Here is a 17893-nt window from a genome sequence, read left to right as displayed (position 1 = left end):
AGCTTCTGGGAACATAAACTCCTTCTCAGTTGTGTTTTAGACTCATCTTGCACAGGACTTGGCCTGACAAACAGAAATGTTGTTTCATTGAATAATTGGCTTGAGAAGATCTTTAATGATCCACCTCATTAATTGGGCTACAGTTGTCTCCAGCAGTGTAGCAGATGAACGGCTAGCAATTGCACAAGAGCAAGATTCCACTGTAACTTTGAGACGTTCATCAAAAGGCAATGTTCTTCAACAATTTAGCCCACTGCAGCAACTCCCAACAAATATCCAGCTTCAGTGCACTTTGGGTGCATCTACAGCCTGAGGTTGCACTTCCTAGTTTTGCACCGTTTGGCTTCAGATAATATGTCAGAGCCTCAACCAGTATTCCAACCAGCAGTCACCGTGTGGTTATCCAGCCAATTTCTTTCCCTAGAGTTCTGTTTCAGCTTTAACTAAGACTGCCTCTCTCACAGCCTTACTGTGGAGTGATGCCAATGGAGCCAGCTGATAGTTTACAGTCTTTAAATGCTGCACCATTTACTCTGGTTATGTTTAATTTATTCTGGCTGGCACATCTCTAATTTTGCTGTGGTTAATTATACATTCATATAATTTTCAGTTGATAGTGCTGTTTTCCTAAAAAAAAATGGTTCCATTATGTTGAATTTAAAGCTTTCCTGAATCCACAAAGAGTAAGCTCCGTGTGTGTAATTCAGGAGTGTCCATTGAAGTAGAATAGAGCTGAAAGTTGGTTGGTTACAATAAATTCGCCAACTTTATTGGCCATGAGGAATTCCTTGAAGTATCTGCCATCTTCGTGGTAGGTGGAGACAAATGAAATACCTAATTAGTCTTCTACTTTCATTATTAGTCCTTATGGATGCCCAATGAATGGGATTGGCAGTGGCCCAAACTAGGATAACCTTAAAAGCTGTAGTGATATTTTTCTTTTAATGTTCTTTTTCTGCGTTTCTTATATTCTGGGGGAATGACAAACCACTATTCGCCAATGGGTGGAGTAGATGGAAGCATGTTCTAGCAACTAATTGATCAGAAAGCATATACCTATGAACTGGTAATAATTGGCTATCCTGATCGCGTGGCAACCTAATGAGACTGCATAATTAACAGGCTAGCTAATCTGTATTTCTAACTATAGCAAATATCGCCTTTACCATTTACCCTGAAAGGTCTGTATAACAGTGATTTCCCCATTTCAAGCAATCTGCCGAAATTTCTTCTTAAGAATGAATGATTGAATGAGTACAAAATCAAGCTGACAGGTGTTGTTTCATCAGCCCGTAACTGCCACATTACCCCCTTACTTAGTAGTTTGCTGACTGCCTGTAGAACAGCGTTCCATTTTCAAGTATTTGGTGTCTCATTTTTAAATCACTTCAGACGGACAGCCCCACCCACATTTGTCTCTTCCAGTATTCAAAGACACATTCCCGGGAGCATTCTGAGGTCATTGTATGCCAATCTTCTTACTATCCCTATCTTTAAAAGGAAGACCATTGGATGTTCCAGGTTTGCTTTACTGTCTCCCCAAATTTGGGATACTCTCCCCTCAGAAATCAGGTTCACTTCCTGCAACATTGCATTTTGGAAGCTCCAAAAGACGTGACTCTTTAGGATGGTATATGAGCAACGACCTGTTGCAAGCTATGTTTCCGTTCCCTCAGTGCCATGAAACCAATCGGTAAATGTGCACTTTAGAAATTGTTTTACCATAACAGTGCATGCGTTTAACTTGGCACTGGAAGCAGGATCATCTCAAGGTACTTTTATAGTGAATGAGTAAGTGTGACAGAAGTACCAGAAAAGATGTGTTTTGATCTTTTCCTGAAAACTAGATGATGGCTTGATTGGGGATGGTCATGGGGGGGCACCTGCAACAGTCTAGAACAGTGGACTGAAGAGCTCCTTTGAAACTTCATGGAATCAAGTTTGCACAATCAGGAGAAATTATTGCAAGATGAGTCTTGAGGGTATTTGTTGATAGCTTATATCATAGCTAAAGTTAGTCTTATTATGTATTTTTGTACTGTATTTGTTTATTGTTGAATCTATAAAAGTGCAGTATTTTGTACGTTTCTATTGTTTAGGGATTGTATGATGCTTTAAGCCTAATTAAGTCCAGGCAACTGGTTGCATTTTTTAAATGAAAATAAAAGCAGAGACAAAATAATGTAGCTTTAGATTTTGCTGTTAAAACAACTAGTGCCATTACCATGAGTTTGCCAGACGGGTGGGACATATAGTCGTGAAGGTGATACCATTCTTTAGAATAATTAGATTCTACTGTCAGAGAGATTGAGCTCCAGGAGCCTTCAAAGTCATTAGACTTGCTACACTGTTCTCGACCGATTAACCTCTGGACATTTGCCTTTTAGGCAGGCTAAACAGATTGTATTTGCATGATTGATCAATCCTTTAACTGATGCTGTCCAGTGCATTTGATTTTCTTCAGAGAAGGTGGTGGGAGGGCTCTGAGAAAGATGTATCTGGGCCACTAAGGTACTGGTGACATGCCCAGTCAATAGAGGCAGTCTAGGCGTGGAAGCTCATCGTACAATAGAAAATTACTTATTGGAATTTTTTGGGAGCTAGATGTAGCCGACTGTTCTATGATGACTGGCAGAGTCAAGGTAGGGTGGGTGGTATGTTTAATACTAAGGAGTGGATGCTGATTTCAATGGCCAAGTATTAGTGTTATTTATTCATTCTTTATAAAAATTCATTCATCTGTCGCATAAAAGCTCTATCCGAGTCCTCGGATTCTTTTGAAGCTTTATACTTTTCTATCTTTTGTTCTTCGTCGGTCTCCTTTACAGGCATCCTCATATATAGACCCCCGGGACCTAGATCTAATTTCAGTAATGATTTGCTCAGAATCTTAGAACCATATTTTGGTAGGCCCTCTTTTACCATACTTGGGGACCTGAATTTTCATCTTGAGGATATGGGCTGTAAAGATACTCACTCCTTATTGGACTCGCTTAACGCATGTGGCTTTTCCCAATTGGTTAGTAGCCCTACTCATCAGGCCGGCCATATTCTAGATGGAGTATTTACCAGTGATCTCAGACTGTCGGTCGATTTACCTATTCGTTTGGCCTGGTCTGATCACCTGGCAGTACCCTTGGAGTTAAAAGCTCCCCTAGCATGTATGCCTTTACGGAATACCTGTAATAAACAACTTAAAAGGAATTTCAAGAATATAACCAATGAATCCCTCTCCCCTTTTATAAGGGCTGGGCCGCCTTCCTCTCTTGGGGATGCTGGGGAAGCTGCACAAGTACTTGCTAATTCTATCTCTAGAGCAGTAGAAGCATTAGCACCTGCTTCTTTCCGGTATATAGCAAGGCGCAGTCCCTCTGCCCCCTGGTTCACTGACACACTAAGACTCTTGAGGCAGACCTGTAGGAGGCAGGAGAGAAGATGGCGAAAGACATGGGACCCCTCTGAAGGCGAGACACATAAGCGTTTGCTACGAGAATATAAGGCCAGACTAATAAGTGAAAAGCAGGAGTTTTTTACCAATCTTACTGTCTCCCTTACTTCATCTAGGGAGCTTTTTAAAATTGTGGACTCCCTTTGCTCTCTGCAATTGCCCGATCCGGTAGTAGGATCTCAGGAGCTCTGTAATAAAATCTCAGACTTCTTTCATAATAAAATTGAGGACATATTTACTGCCCTGGAAGTTCAGAGGAGCTCTTTGGGTCTCCAACCTCCCTCGGCCTCTCTAAATTCTGAAGCTTGGACGAGAGATCCTTCTAAGACTCTCTCTTGTTTCCCGCTGTTATCTTCTGAGGAGATGGACCTTCTCTTAAACAGAATAAAATCGGCCTCCCCTTTGGATCCCTGTCCGCTGAAAGTGCTGAAAGCATGTAAGGATACCTTAGCACTCCCTTTGATGGAGGTGATGAATGGTGCCTTAACACAGGGAATCTTTCCGGCGGTCTGGAAAAAGGCAATTGTGAAGCCCCTGCTTAAGAAGCCCACGTTAGATCCGAAAACTCTTAAGAACTTTCGTCCGATATCTTTGCTTCCAGCACCAGCGAAAATGCTAGAACTTCATCTTAATTTTCATCTGTCGGCCTTTTTAGATCTCTCTGGATATCTGGATGATTCTCAGCATGGCTTTAGGAGGTGTCACAGCACCGAATCGGCACTTACTATGGTGACAAACTATATTCGAAAAAAGGTGGATCAGGGCCAGACCACTTTATTGGTCGTCTTAGACCTCACAGCAGCATTTGATACCCTCTCTCCCTCGACTCTAACATCTCGTCTGAGGGAGTTAGGAGTAACGGGTACTGCTCTAAGTCTTTTGTCTTCCTTTCTAGAGCATGTACAACACAAAAGCCTGGAGACCCTGCCCTTGGACCACATATTTTAAATGTATTTTCAAGTCATGCAATCTTTTTCTGGTTTGGGATTTTTCTTGTATTGTGTTTTCACTTTATTACTGTTGAAGTGCTGCATAAATACTTTACACATTGCCTCTAAGTTAAGTATGACTGCTTTTGTGGCAGGCTACGTGATGGTTAAACACAGGTTAATTTAATGACTTTTTGTGGTTCACCCTGACAAGGATTGTGTTTTTTGACTGAGTGGGGCTTCCACACCGCCTAACCAACAACACAGTTTCTCACAATGAGACAATGTCTGTGTTTAGCACACATATATGTTATAGAATTGATAACTATTGATGGGACAGGGTCCCATGTTCTAGATTTACTCTGGAACCTCTGGTCAATGATCGTTTTGCCTGCTTGCAATAGTGAAGGGGGGAACATCACTTACAATTGCACATTATTTCTGAATATGACCTTAAAGAACACTAACTCCTATTATATACTTCAGGGTTTTATTATAAAGCCAAGAAAAGCAGAACATGTAGACATCTCTTTACAAGAGTATAAAAATACATAGGAACTAATACAAAACCAAATCTACGGACAACGTTCAGACGTTATAAGATACATAGGATAACTCATTCTAAAATCAAGACACAATCTATTATGGAAATCACATCAAGAGTCTTCTCCTTTGGCAATTCGGAATCATAAGTAAAAGGCTAATCTGTCCCTACACTACTGATAAGGTAACATTCCTACTATCCATCTTCCCAGGCAAATTCCCAAAAGGTGTCAGTGCGTGAAGACTTCCTAAGAAGTACACTCACTTTGTTTGGGTCTAGTAGCATAAAGCTACAGACCTCATTCTAAGATGCTCTCCTCTTCCCAGGTAAGCAGTAATCTATTGACTCTTTCCCTAATTCCTGATAGTAAAGTCAGGAAACACACCCTCAATTACACCACGTGATCGCCTCTTTTAGTGGAACCTCCTTGTAGGTAACTTTCCATGAAGTCATAGCACGTCCAAGCTCCTGCTTGATGACCTTGGTTCCCAGGCTTTTCCAGACATGAGAAACATCCTCCCATCTTATCAGCTTCGCTTATTTATAGACATTCTCTCCTCCCTACCGTTGTCTAACTCATAAAACAAAGGAGTTATTCTAGCTAACAAGGTTGAATCATTGCACCTGCAACAGATACATGAAAGAAAAGAAAAAGAAAACATTTCACAGGCACATGGCTTCCAATTAATAATTTCAACAAGAGAGCGAACAGGGAGAAACAAAATTTAGGCCTACCTAGTTCGACTAACATGGGAACGATAAACACATTTAACATATGAATGTATATGAGCGATTAATATGACACATTAATCAAACAAGTATATTCTTCACACGTATACAATTGTTCTAGCAAACATTTCTACTACTTTAATTCTCTGGTTACGTAGAATTGTATGTGATTTCTGCTTACTAGATTCTAATACCTACATTCTAATATCTTAAGAATAATATAGCAAAAGAATACATGTGGATGCAGTTCAATCATGATTATAAAGCATCCCTGAAACATTAAAACACCATCAGGCTCTATCACTATTAAATACATCACCGCAGCATGTTAAAACAAAAGAAAATAAGACTTAAGAACATTCAATCTGCATCTGCCGTCCTCTTCCCTTTCTATCTATTGGATAGAAGTGCTGAAAGTTATTGATTTTATTGTGTTTATAGTGGATATCATAAGCCCATATTCTCAAATAGGTAATTTACTTTAAATTACTTCCTGGGAACACTGTTCTGCACTTCTGTGCTGTATGCCCAGGGTCCCGTTTCGGATAAGAGTTGTCTCTGTCTTGAAAAAGCATATATATACAGGGACACCCACTTCAGGAAAGCTAAACATCCTAATTGCTCAGTTCCGGACTACCAAATAGACAAAGTAGGCACCGAGCCATGGGCCCCACTCCTTTCAGGGGCCCACATCAACAAATCAAAAATACAACTTAAAGTACATAAACCAGAGACATCAGATTCACATAACAGTGTTTCTCATAGAAGCTCATCTTCCGGCAGCTGTCAATTTGTACATAAATCTGGTGCATCGGGTATAAGGAGATCATTTTCGAGGGGGCCCCCGAAACTTCGACTGCCTAGGGGCCTCCACAGGGTTTAATCTGGCACTGTAATGGCTGCATCAAAGAAATATAAAGTAGCCTTGAGCAGCCACAGGTGAAGCAGCATGCCCAATAACTACATCTTTCAAAGCAGGTGTCCTGCACAACATTAGGAATTTGTCTGGCCACCTAGAAGTAGCAGTGCTCATTCAAAAGGCCCCCAGAAGCAGGGAGAAACATCATCGCCCCAGACATCCCAGGAGAGAGAAGTTGAGTGTCTAGGAGTGACACGTTACCCTCAGCCACAAACCACTGTGGCATGTGTTTGGAAGACCCTGGGTTTTTTGACTCCTTATGCTGTAAACATGTGGTGTCATGTGGGGTAGTGTTAGGTGTGGTTGTTAGGCACCCTGTCAATAAAAGTGAAACATTCATGTTAAAGGATGTAGGCCTTGCTTTGGTATGGCGAAAAGCTTCTTTAGACTAAATCCTGTAGCCTTTAGTTTATACATTAGGAAAGGTAAATGGTTGATTCTATGTTAAATTTGATGGTTTTATAATGATGAAATAAATTGCCAAAGTCATTAGGCCTGTGACATTAATTGGTTTTAAATACCTGGATAAAGCCAGAACATTACTATTATACTATTATATTCTATTAAGCCTATTGGGGGGTGGATGTATTTAAGATTCGCAGAATCGCAGATTCCAAGGTTCTCCCGCTCTCGTCTGGGTGAGCGGTCTTTCCAGGTGGTAGCTTCTCGGATCTGGAATAACTTGCCGCCAGCCTTGCGTCAGGCGCAGGACCTCCTCAGCTTTAGACCCGGATTAAAAACGTAGCTTTTTGCACAATAGGTCAGCGGCCCTGGGGCTTCCTGCTCGGCTCTGTCACTGGTTCTTCTTTTCTTGCGCCGTGACACTCCAAGGAGTAGCCGCGTGCTTTATAAGTACCCAGTAACATAGTAACATAGTAACATAATTAGTGCCAGCTGCTGCACAAACTGATGTATGATACCATACAGATAACAGGAACAGACTAAGGAGGTTACGTATGAGAGGGTTGCATCACGTTTGCACAATGCAACGTGGTAAACGCGTGACACAAACCACTAAGAAAGATGTTTTCCAATTTGCATGGCTTAAAAAATCTGGAGTAACGCAACGTAAATCGCTGCATTGCAGGGAAGCCGTTCCATGGGTGTTGTGTTGGTGTTCCCACACAATTTCCATGGATTTTGACGCATCCCCAGATTTAAAAGAACATGTACACCCGGGAATGTGCCAAAATATTAAACCTTCCCAGTGGAGGCATAACAAGGAGAAATATCTTAATGTCTCCTAGTTTGTTCCTCTTTCTATGTTTGCTGCTTTCTGCAGCACACATAGAATGAGGAATATGCCTCACAGGATTGTTTTTGTGCAGAAAAGTGCCCGTTCCTTCACACAAACAATCCTACATGCAGCCCAGGCACCCTTGCACCATGGTGCAACGGTGCCTGCGCTGGCGCTAGGCTACCAAAAGGGCGCATGGGAAAGGACAGGAATTCCCTTAAATATGACGCATTCTTGCACTTTCCCCCTCAGGCAGTGCAGCACAGCAAGGTGACTCGCTGCTCTGCGTGACTTTCCCATAAATGAGCGCCTAATATTCATGACGCTAGTTGTCCCTTGGCACCCTGGTTATTCGCCAAAGTCCTTTTAGGAGGTGTCCCAATTTGCAATTCCACCTGATAACTTGCGAATATTTGTAATTGTGTGTGCATTATTTAGTTGTGCATTTATTAAAATATTTTTCCCTTTTCAAGGTAAACATTGACCTGATAATGATTTGTAGAGTGCCATTTTGTATGTTGAAGAATTCTGAGTTTCTTGTTACCCTTAAATTCAAGTGCTAGAAGGGGTACTTGGCCTCTACTTTGAGGGTATGTGATATGAAGGGTTCAGGTTATCAGAAGTGCAGAACTGTCATTGAAACAACTGGGGCCCAAGAAGTTCTTATTGCTCTGGAACCTCCCAAACCAACTTTCTCACAGCATTTTTCTGTATGTTTTTTCTTGTATAATTTTTGCTGTGGGAATTTGTCTCTGGGTGAAGCATTATCAGAATATGTTTTTCAAAACAAACAAACAAAGTGGACGAAAAGCACTGGCAATGCTTTCATAGAGCTCAGCCACAAGTATGTTTTAAAAACAAATAGCTGCACGTGTGATTATTTTCATCCATCTAATTATGTCCACATTAACAGTTAATATTATGTTAGAGGAGTTCTTGCTTTTATTTTGCACTTTAGCTTAACTATCCTCAGTACTGTTCAAGTTACCAATCTCAGCATGGGTTTTGCTTGAAAGAAGAGCTACACATTTTATTGATTACATAATCAAAGTTCCTAATAACCATAATTTGAAAGAAGTACCACTCTGGCTAAGATAGCTCTGGAGATAAGTCTATGGTGAAAGATGTAGGTTTGCAAGTGTAATTTACCCTTGTAAATCAAGCCCTTAGTGTGTCCAAATTATCTGGCAGCAGCCTGGTCAGCATCTCCACCGAGTTTAGCTCAATGTCCAGAAAATTGGTGCTGTTGCTGCCCCTTTGGTCTTTTCTGGTGCCAGAGGGCCACATAAATCCTGTGCCACCTGCTCCGTTGTTCTCATCAGTTGTGCAGGTAATGCAGGGTTTCTTCTGACTCTGCCACATTCTTTACCACCCATTCCAAAAAAACTGCTTAACCCCATCTGTGCTCATGACAGAATGGTTCCGTCATGAACACAAGTGCAAAACATCCTTCTGCTTTTTATTTCCTATTTTTCTTTTCTGCCTTGGAAGGTGGGGAAGAGCTTCCCCAACCTCCCATGGCATATTTTTAGTTTTCCTAGCAATGATGATCACGCGCAAGGCACGCTGTCATCATTACAATGAAAACAAAACTGAAACTTAGTTTCAGTTTCACAGTTTCTGTCTTGTAGGGCTATCTCAGCTCCCAAGCACTGAAACACATGGTGGAGGTATCGTTGGAAAGGCAAGAATCTCCCCTTTCCAATAGTACCACTCCCTAGTGGATCCCTGCTTGGGGATTGCCCCAGGAGAGCGATCCCAAAGCAGGGATCCACCCACTAGCCCCTTGGGCAAGGGCTTTGCTCCCTCCATTTCATTCTCACACAACCAGTCTTTTTGCCCCCTGACGGGCAGATGGGGGCAGTAGCTCCCAATCTGCCCCCTTGGGGGGCAGACAGCACCCTATATGCCAGGGCTAATTTTTTTTATAGGCTAGGGGTGGGGGCTGCCCAGAATGGACATGCTAATGCCCCCACCCTCCCCCCCAAAAAAGGCAAAAGACTTTCTGCCCCTCCCAGGAGGCAAATGGGGTAATAGCCCCTCATCTGTCCCCCGTGGGGGGGTGGGACAGCAAGCCCACAAAGCACCAGATATTTGTTTTTCAAAGTCTGGGCTGAGGGCTGCCCAGAACAGGCATGTCAATGCCCCCACCCCACCCAAAAAATTGTCAGCCCACTTGGCACCAGGGATTTTTTTTCAAAGTTTGAGATAGGGCTGCCCAGAACAGGCTTGTCAATGGCCCCCCAATAAAAATTCCACAGTCTTTCTGACCCCCCCAGGAGGCATCAGGGGGCAGTAGCCCCTGATCTGCCGCCGGGGGGGCAGAAAGCACACTATGCACCAGGGATTTTTTTTTTTATACGTAGGGGTGGGGCCTGCTCAGAATGGGCATGTCCATGCCCACACTCCAAAAAAATGGCACCCACTCAACATTCCCCAAAGTCTTCCGATAAAAATGGGACCGCACTTGTGTGGGTAGGCCTAGTGCCCGGGACAAGAAATGACCCAAAACGCAACGTTGACACACCCCATTGACAAAGTGAAAACAGAGCCTTTTTTTGCAAAGTGCCAAGCTGTGGATTACGAACCTTAGCTCTGGCAGCACCTAGGGAATCCTTGCAAACCTAAACTTTTCCCCTCCTAAAAATTAGCTGTATTTTGGCTAGTTTCCAGATCCCCTCTAGTGGAATTCACAAACCCTGAATACCTTTAAAATCCCCATGATGATGGAAGAAAATGACGTAAATTTGGCATGGATACCTTATGTGGACAAAAAGTTACAGGGGCCTAAGCTTGAACTAATCCAAATAACCAAAAAAAGGCTTAGCACAGGGGGGATAAAGGCCTAGCATTGAAAGGGTTAATGTTTCGGAGGTAGCAAAGGCCACTCTTGTCCAGGAAGTAACTGCCCCCCAAATGTTTCCCTAGCACAGAAAAGTACGCTGGGTTAAGTGGCAGCAGCATGAAGTCTGACTGTATGCCTGTCTTGCCCATTTCTACCCCAGTCCTGTAGCTCTTTACAATGGCAATTGCATCATCAATGCCAGTGTTGCATTCATTAAATTTCCATTGGATCCTGACAAGTGATGAATTAACCAGTACTCGCCCTTGGTACTACTGCTAATGGGGAAATCATCATGCCCAGGATGGACATCTCCTGAAGGGGGTCTGCCATTCTAACTGCCTTCACCTCCTTCTGCAGTTTCTCCTGCACAATACCTTCCAGTTCTTTTATGGACTTAAAGTTGTCGGCCCAGTGCCTGGTGTGTGGTCCCAAGTATTGTATTTGAAATCTCACTGAAAACCCATGCTTCTTTTCGGCTTCACCATTTGGCTATCTCTGCAGCCACTGCTATAGAGTCTCCCCTAACAAGAGTACTGTCCTTTTCCCATAAACCCCTTTCCTCCCCTTCTTCCTCTTGCAGTGCTGCTAACCCCATGGCTATCAGAGCATTGCACCAAAGGATGCTTCCCCACATTTCAAGCATTCATGCCTGAACTTGCACGGGTATGTGAAACAACTTCCTTCATTAAAGTTCCAGAACAATTCACCCTCCTCTGTCTTGTATTGAGGCCCGTCCATCTCTGGGATAGGCTGGGCCTGAAAAAGCATGTGTGGTAACGGTAACTTGTGCCATGTACACCGATGGCTTTGGCCTTCGTCGAGGTACTATACTGTAGCCGCAGCTCATGGTCTAGACACCACATGATTTTTGTGGGTCAAGATTCTCATTGCTCTGAACTCTTTGTCATACTTGATCCAAGATACTCCACCAAAACTGATGTGTGTCATCCTGATGATGTTTATGTTCTTAAAAACTGTCACACTGCTTTCTGCAAATTTCTCATAGACAATTCAAGTGTATATTGTAAATGCTGCTGCACATGTTTCAATATTGGTAGGAATTCTCTCTTAGCCAGTTCCCTTTATTCCACCTTGTTCCAATCCTTGCTATTCGTCTCCCTATAGAGCAGCTTGAAAATGTCCAAGTACTTCCTTCTGCTAGCTTAGAGAGACTACCATGCCCATACATGACAAATGCACAGATGCATACATATTTTCTGTTGTTGTCTTACTTTGAATCTCTGCCTCCCCTCCCATTTCCCTTTGGTGTGCCTTCATAGTACCATAGTACCACCAGTTGCTCCTGTACAAGCAGTCTGTGACTACTCCCTTTCCATTGTGGCCATGCTCTCTACTCCCTTCTTTCTTCAAGCGTTCCCTCCACCTACTTTCATCGCCACCTCCTGACTGCCCTTTCTTCTGCTTTCCTTCTTCACCCTTTGTCTAGGTATGTGTCCCTTGACACCCACCATTTCTCCTGCAACTGTTCACATTGACCTGTCCTACACTCTTGTGACCTTTCTGGCCTCATTTGCCCCTCCTCGCATTCCAAATACCCAGCCATCCTCTCAGCCTCCCAGGTTTCCCACCAGTCTGGTTCCTCAAACTGAGTTTGCAGTGGCCCCTTTATCTCGGCCTCCTATCGCCGGTGTGCGCCTCTAAAGACTTAATTGTCATGAAAGCTGCCTCTTATCTCTGCGATGTTGTCTATCCAACCAACAGGTGCTGTAGATCAGCATCATTCTCCCATTCCTCTCTCTAGAAACTCACCTGGCACCAACACCAGAGTTTCCATTCTACATTTCTGCCCTTCGCCTGGCAGCTAACCATCTTTCTCCATGCTCTCATCCTCTGTTGACAATCCCCATAACTAACTCCAAGCCCCTCCCCACACCACACTGTTGCAAACTTCTCATACCAATGGGCCCGCACCACCTCCTTCTCAGGTGAACTGTGAAGCATGCGTACCTGTGCCATCACTTCAACACTTATCCTTGGTTTCTCCCTCGTGGCTCCACCACCCACTCTTCAATCCACCTTTGCAATTTCTGTCCCTCTCTTTGATGTTTCTTGAGATGGGGCTGCCTTTCTCCCCTCTACCCTCATTTGCACTCCCGGGACCACTGCTCCTTGCCACCTCCCATGCTCCTGCATTGTTTTTTCCTTCACAGTACCAATCTGCCCTTTCATATGGGTATTCTTGACCCCCCCCTGGTGCACTCCTTCACTGAGGTTTATGCCCTGCTGTCCTTCCCCCCCTTGGCTGCCATGGCCCTTATGCCATCCGGCTACACCTGCCATCTCTTGTTCAGTCTTGCCATCGCTTCATCGTCTCCCTTGTGTATTTTAATCTGTACCATCCCTCTATTTGCTGCCAATCACTCTTTTAGTTACACAAACTTTGGGGCCAGCAATCGATAGCCTCCAGGATGACTTCCCTCTGGTCCTCTTTTGGACCCTAGACCTGCTTCTCAGATTATTTGCAGGCTCTTTTTCCTGTCATCATTAGGAAGTCTGATCAGCTGGGCCCCCTCCTATCAAAATCTTGTTTAGTGACCTTCCATTTCAGGGGATATGAAGCAGTTTTAAAATATTTTTAGAGCTTCTCCTAGCTCAAAATGGTGTAATTTCCAATACTTATCATTGCCCATGGATCTCATTGCTTTGGTTTGCTTGGAAGAAAGTGTCACTCTAAGTGGCATGCATTTCGTTGTGGAACAGCAATCATAAGTAAACTGAAACCTTGACAATGGCACACAAATCCAATCTGAAAACATGGCAGCTATGTCCTCATTGGCATTACTTCAAACAGCAAACATCAACAACACAACACTTTTGACCAGCTCTAGATGTAGTCGTGGCGATCCATTCTCATAAGTACACTGAAACTTTAAAAATGGCACACCAATGCAATGTGAACACTTGGCAGGTATGTCATCATTGAAATGACTACACACAGCAACAATTAAACTTTTTTGCTCTGCTCTAGATGTAACAGTACCGATCCATACTTTATAAGTCCTCAATGGTGGCAGAGAGTGCTGGCTACATGCGGCATGAGAAAAGCAGGCTGCAGACAGAGACATTATCAGCAATGGCGGTGGAGAGTGCTGGCTGCAGGTGGCATAATATGAGCTTGCTGCCGGCGGAGACATCATCGTCAAAGTCAGCTGAGTGTCCTGGCTGCCGGCGGAGATGTCAGCGAAGGTAGAAGGAAGCTTTCCAAAAAGCCCCGCAAGAAAGTCAGCTGTGAACGCTGACTTTTAAAGGGACCTTTTCTACACCCCAGGTGTATGATGTCACAAGGGCCCCAGTAAACACAGAAGAGGGCCACTGGAGTGGGAGCACACATATTGAAGCTGCTATCGTGCATTCTCCAGTGCCCCCTTTTGTCTTTATGGAGCCTCGTGCGTTTACACACTCACTACATCACAAGGTCCGCGGGCTGGCAAGAAAGGTCTGCTGGGCTGCTGGCAGCCCACGGGTCATACGATGAGTACCATGAGCCTAAGACATTGTGGGAAATGTAGTCTTGACCTCCAGCAAGCTTCAGGTGGCTACTGTTTCCCCCTGAACTCCAGTACATCTAATTGAATCCAAACTGAGCTTGCCATTGCCAAGGATTGTTGGTGGCCAGTCCAGCTACCAGCAACTTTCTTCGATGCTGCAACTCAAGGGAACCCTTCAAAATCTTTAACTCACCACAGCAGTGGCCCCGTTGTTGAGTTATTGCATCTGTTTCCTCGCCAGCATTGTCTAAGCGGTAAAACAAACTATTCCGCAACTCCCGTCTCAGCACCAGGGGCAGCCATGAAAAAACTGCACGCAGGTCGTATGAGCCAGGCAAAATTCAACTAACTGTTGTGGCCTGGTCCTGGGACATGCATCGCCTTAAACCCCAGTGGGTTCCACGCAACTCGACCTGCAAGTGACCGATTGCCACATAGGGTTGGAGGAAGGTTTGCTGTATCTATTGCCTCTTGATATGCTCAAAGTAAGTGTATGCCTTAATAGTTACATATTCTTTGTAAAATTCATTTGTGAGGCTGTCACTTCCTGACGATTTCGACCTTGCATTACGCAAACGGTGCTGATGACATCTTAGGGATTGGTCTAGCCAAGTGATTTCACAGTGCTTCTGTCAGGCAGGCCAGTACTATTGGGTTAAGGTAACTACAGTCTTCACTGGACAATGCCTCTCTTGAAGAGACGTAAAGTCTTGTAAAGAATTTGAAGAGTTCCTACATTATTATAACCACAATGTCTACTATTCTGTCATCCTCAAGTATGCGTATCTTTAGTATATCTGCTGAAGCCTATTGCTAAGGGCTCAAACCAATCAATTATTTACAAAGTATTTCGCCTTTGCATTATCGGTGGGCTTTTTAGTATTTGTTTAGATGGTGGACCTCTCTGTCAGCCTCATCTGAGTATTCTCAATGGTGTCAAACATATCTTTTTGTGCTCTTTTGCTGTCATGTGTTCAGTTTGGATTCTAAAACATGCAGTTTCTGTTATATATTTGCTAAGCATCTGAGAATGGAATTCACGTATTTTGCCTGGGCTGAGATTTATTCATCATTTAATAACATTCTTTAGTGGTGTTTTTGATTTCTTCATAAATTAACTGATATAATAGTTCCCTGTGTGGAACCACCTTAGTCTGTGGGGTGTATATGCGACCAGTACTCCCAGCATATGTTTGACCAGAGAGTAGCCTGATAGTGTTCAGGCTAAAAGAATAACCCTCATGGTTCAGAGCAGACTTCTCTGATTGTAAAACAATAATCAGTTGTTTGGGAGGTGTTGTGCGCTACGCAAAGGAATGTGAATGTGCATGAACTATGACTATGGACTCGCCATACATCTAGTAGATTGTGTTGAAACAATATTTGACAAAGTGTTTTCATGGCTGCTGTGTGAAAATAAATTAATGTGTGGGTGATTACAGAAATTCCTGGACACAACAATTCCAAATATACAATTAGTATATAGAATGTTCAACCTTCTTAGTTTATTTTAATGGCTTAGCAAGATGGGAGAGTAGCCACTCCTGTGCTCAATAAGGCATGGAAGAAAATCTCAATAAGTAATAATGTTGTTGCAAAAACAAAACACTTGGGATAAAATAATCTATTCAGCCCATTAAAAAGAAACATTTTCTCTTTAATTTTGGATTTCTTAAGACTATATGGACCACCCAGCCAACACATGTTTCGTCACAAGGGTGTTACCCAATAACCTCATTAGGGTTTCTCTTGTACATGGCTTGTGTGCGTAATCCACTCTATATTGTGATGAAAGATTGTTATAAATTATATGAAGTTTTAATAAGGTGAAAGGCACGGTTGATTTCGAGAATACACCAGTCGTGGCTGACATGACTCGTGCGGGGGTTCAGGCGGTGGGGGGGTGGGGTTAGTTAAAAAAAAAGAAAAAATGCAGAGTGCGTATCACTGGTTTGGTTGGCCCTGGGACCAACCAAACAGTCAGTGCACTCAGAGTGGGGAAGCCCCTTCTCCCCTGGACTCCAGCAGACCCGCACGCCTGTCCACCCCCAACCAGGCATACCCTTCTGCTTTCTCGTAGTGCGAGAAGCAGAAACATAAAATGGTAGTTTTACCATTTTATGTTTCTGCTTCTCACACTGCGAGAAAGCAGTGAGGGCAACGCTCACCGCCCTAATGGAGGAGCCGCCCCTGGAATAAACTGTGAATTAAATTATAAACGAATAGCCCTTCAGGCTAGTGTGCCATGTATCTCATGTTTGCCGTGTCCACCCATTCTGTGCTCTTAAGATGTTTTTGGGCAACATATGTTTGTATAAATCTCTGTGGAGCACCATTTACGAAACCAAGTATGTGTGAATGGAAGGCCTTCAGGCATTAGCGCTGTCTCTACTGAGGTATTATTTTATGACCCCCCCTTAGGCAATGGTAGTTTGGTTCGGGTCACGTGAAGACTTATGTGGTATCTTTAGGCACTAAAATGTCCTGTACATTTCTGTATGAATGTGCTGAAACTGGATGATCACGCACTGAATCCTTTTGGATATGTGACCTGAATATGGCTCTTATTTCGAGCCAACTGGTTTGTGGTGCTATAATTAGCGCACACAACTAAAGCCCCTATTATGATGTCGGTCGGAAAGCCTCCGACCTGCAGTCAGAGGCTTTCTGACCGACATCATAGGTTTCACTTGCAACCGCCGTTTTACAATGACGGCGGTCGGAAGTGAAACTGTCAGTCATTCCAGCTGGCTTCTGACGGGCTCAAGGAGCCCGTCGGCCAGTCTGAACCGGCACTTAATCACTTAATGGCGGCATTTCTGCCATCGGGATTACGATGTCAGTTTCACACAGGCTTTCTATGTTATGGCTTCCCGACATTGAAAGCCTGTCAGAAAGTGACTTTGGGGGCTCCTAGCAGGGTTCCCTTCTCCCTGCGGGCTCCGGTTTTGGGTTGAGGGGCACCATAGGTGCCCCCTTATTAATCCATTTCTCTATGGGAGCTTGTGCCAGCTGCAGCACAAGCTCCCAGAGAAAAATGGAGTAGGTGACTGCACCACGTGCGGTTGCATTGTAATAGTGGTGTCGGAACCTCCGACCTTGTAATCAGGCCCTAAACATGACGTTGAGGTGATCAGAATATGATAGGTGCAGTGAATATCGCCTATCATGAGTTATGCTTACATGATGAAGTATTTTATATGTATTTTGATGCTTGCTCTACCAAAATGTGCATGTCCATATATTTTGGGGTATTTTTTCCCCAGTAAGCAGGTTTGGTGTGCTTAAATGTATCTGTGGATGCCTATTTGTTCACACCCAGTGTTTAATGGGAGAGATAACTCATAGTTTCGATATGTTTGGTGACAGGAGTTGACAGACATATTCTGATTATCCGGGCCACCTGTAATGAGGGCTTGTGTCAAAAAACGTTTGGCTGAAGTACTACTACACATTAAAGTTACTTTCAAATATGTCCATCTCGCCTCCCAAAGACATTATTTAGGCTCCTTGACCTCGTGGGAGTCAAGGGTACGGTTTGTCAGCTGAATGCTGCAAGCAGTAAAACTTAAAGAGAAGTATCAGATAATGCTTATTTATATTAGCATTTGTTGTTAATTTAATTAAAACACATCAGTTCTGTGCGAGGTAGAAGTCTGCATTACCCATCACCCAAAGCCATAGTTTAGCCTTAGAGAAACATTGTTTGCATCATCTTGAAGACAACATCCTT

The 17893-nt window shown here is 43.5% G+C and overlaps 1 protein-coding gene across 1 annotated transcript in view; it reads left to right on the top strand.

Moving 5' to 3' along the window:
- SERPINB5 (serpin family B member 5) overlaps positions 1–17893 on the top strand; it is a 138272-nt gene that overhangs the window by 22903 nt on the left and 97476 nt on the right. The gene's annotated exons all lie outside the window — the stretch shown is intronic.

This window comes from Triturus cristatus, chromosome 5_2 (genome assembly GCF_964204655.1).
Source record: "Triturus cristatus chromosome 5_2, aTriCri1.1, whole genome shotgun sequence".
Lineage (NCBI taxonomy): Eukaryota > Metazoa > Chordata > Amphibia > Caudata > Salamandridae > Triturus > Triturus cristatus.
The sequence above is the reverse complement of the archived record's forward strand: the minus strand, read 5'-3'. Positions and strand labels throughout refer to the sequence as shown.